The 2,903-nt window shown below is 47.8% G+C and overlaps 1 pseudogene; it reads left to right on the forward strand.

Annotated features, from left to right (window-relative positions):
• Positions 1-745: 745 nt before the first annotated feature.
• LOC101330624 (tubulin beta chain pseudogene) lies at positions 746-1,939 on the forward strand (annotated as a pseudogene).
• Positions 1,940-2,903: the final 964 nt, after the last annotated feature.

The following is a 2,903-nucleotide window of genomic DNA, read 5'->3' on the forward strand; positions in this document are numbered from 1 at the left end:
TCAGAATTCAGTGGTTATTTCCCATCGTAGCCTAATAACACGAAAAGTAAGCAATCATGTCACTGGTGTCATGCCCTTAGAAATGTGATTCAAGACAGTCACAGTGCTCTTCAACATGTTTTCTTCTTTCCTTGATCATTTTTAAACTGGTAACTTACATTTGAAGTGACTTTGAGAATGATTTTTTTTTCTTTCTTCATACAAAAAAGGAGGGGGGAGGGGGGAACATTCCCAAGCTTGTGCTATGAAATCCTTTTGGAACAAACCTAGTTTCTCACTTAAGTGGTAATCAATATTGCTGCCAAACAAATTAGCTTTGCAGTGAGACATAAAGTATATCTTTGTGTTTCCTAAAAATTAAAAAAGCCCTATATTAACCCTCTTAGGTTATGACACAGGCAAAATTATCAATAAAATCATAGCCTTTACGCAAAAGCCTCCAAGCTCTCTCAGAACCTTCCTGCCGCCACATTAGGACCTCACTGTTCCAGCCTCCAGGACCCATCCCATCCTTCCAGCCTGCGATCAGCAGCAGAGAAAAACTAATTACATACCATTTTCTTGCCCCGTACACACTTTGAAGTGAGCAAAAAGATTATAGTAAATTTTATCAGTGAGGGAATTTGTGCACATCCAGGCCAGTCAGTGTGGCAGTCAAATCGGTGCCAAGTTCTGGAAGGTGATCAGTGATGAACATGGCATTGACCCCACCAGCACCTATCATGGGACTAGCAACCTGCAGCTGGACCGCACCTCCGTGTACTACAGTGAAGCCACAGGTGGCAAATTTGTTCCTCGTGCTATCTTGGTGGATCTAGAACCAGGGACCATGGACTCTGTTCACTCAGGTCCTTTAGGTCAGATCTTCAGACCAGACAACTTTGTTTTTAGTCAGTCGGAGGCAAGCAACAGCTGGGCCAAGGGCCACTATACAGAGGGGGCCAAGCTGGCTGACTCGGTCCTGGATGTGGTTCGGAAGGAGGCCGAGAGCTGTGACTGCCAGCGGGGCTTCCAACTGACCCACTCGCTGGGAGGGGGCATGGGCTCTGGAATGGGCACCTTGCTCATCAGCAAGACCTGTAAAGAATATCCTGACCACATCCTGAACACCATCAGTGTGGTGCCCTCACCCAAAGTGTCCGGCCCTGTGGTTGAGCCCTACAACGCCAACACCCATGAGCTGGTAGAGAACACTGATGACACTTACTGCATTGACAACAAGGCCCTTTACGACATCTGTTTCTGCAACCTCAAGCTGACCATGCCAACCTACAGGGACCTAAACCACCTCGTCTCAGCCACCATGAGTGGTGTCACCACCTGCCTCTGCTTCCCTGGCCAGCCCAATGCTGACCTCCACAAGCTAGCAGTCAACATGGTGCCCTTCCCACGGCTCCACATCTTCCTGCCTGGCTTTGCCCCTCTGACCAGCCATGGAAGCCCGCAGTATCGGGCCTTCCCTGTGCCCGAGCTCACCCAGCAGGTCTTAGATGCCAAGAACATGATGGCTGCCTGTGACCCCCGCCATGGCCCGTACCTCACCGTGGCTGCTGTCTTCCGTGGATGGACGTCCATGAAGGAGATGCATGAGCAGATGCTCAACGTGCAGAACAAGAACAGCAGCTACTTCATGGAATGGATCCCCAGCAACATCAAGACGGCCGTCTGCGACATCCCACCCCATGGCCTCATAAGGGCACTCACCTTCACTGGCCACAGCACAGCCATCCAGGAGCTGTTTAAGTGCATCTCAGAGGGGTTCACTGCCATATTCCTCCAGAAGGCTTTCCTCCACTGGTACACAGGTGAGGGCATGGATGAGATGGAGTTCACCGAGGCTGAGAGCAACATGAACGACCTTATCTCCGAGTACCAGCAGTACCAGGATGCCACTGCAGAAGAGGAGGATTTCAGTGAGGAGGCTGAAGAGGAGGCCTAAGGCCGAGTCCCCACGACCGCAGGCTTCTCACTCCCCTCAGCCTTCCTCCTCAACGGCCCCTTTCTTCTCCCTCAGAATTCGTGTTTTCTGCCTCTATCTTGTTTTTTCTTTTTGGTGGGGGGGGTGGTTTCTAGAACACTGCCTGGTATATGATAGGTGCTCAATAAGTATTTGTTGTTTGTTCAATGTCTGCTCTCTCTTTCCACTCTGGGGCACCTAGATTTCTGCCATTCTGGGTAACCCTATATTTCCTTCTCGTGCCCACTCCTCCGACCTGTCCAGTTAACATTTCCCTCTCTGTTTTTCAGATAACTCTCCAAGAAGCCAAAAATAAATGGGAATTGAAAACAAAAACAAACCAACAAACAAAAATAAAAGCCTCCAAGACCTCCTGAACTGAACAATTCTGATCCTCCCTGGGAATGGCTCTGCCATTGGGTTATGAATCTTTTTAAGCTGCAGTGTTTTATATAAAATAAATATATTTTATTTAAATATATTTTTACACAAACGGAATTTCTATATTTCAAGGTAGAATTGTATGTAACTATGCAATTTGGTCAGTTGGATTTAGTTCAGTTGACCTTCATACCATAATATTAAAGGGTATAGAGATATAATAGTTCTAACACTCTTAGAGCTTTAAAAACTGCTAGGATGGGGGAGGAGTTTCAACATGGCGGAAGAGTAAGACACGAAGATCACCTTCCTCTCCACAAATACATCAGAAATACATCTACATGTGGAACAGCTCCTACAGAACACCTACGGAATGCTGGCAGAAGACCACAGACCTCCCAAAAGGCAAGAAACTCCCCACATACCTGAGTAGGGCAAAAGAAAAAAGAAAAAACAGAGACAAAGGATAGGGACGGGGTTTCCCTGGTGGCACAGTGGTTGAGAATCTGCCTGCTAATGCAGGCAACATGGGTTCGAGCCCTGGTCTGGGAGGATCCCACATGCC

The sequence above is a fragment of the Tursiops truncatus genome, chromosome 3, assembly GCF_011762595.2.
Source record: "Tursiops truncatus isolate mTurTru1 chromosome 3, mTurTru1.mat.Y, whole genome shotgun sequence".
Lineage (NCBI taxonomy): Eukaryota > Metazoa > Chordata > Mammalia > Artiodactyla > Delphinidae > Tursiops > Tursiops truncatus.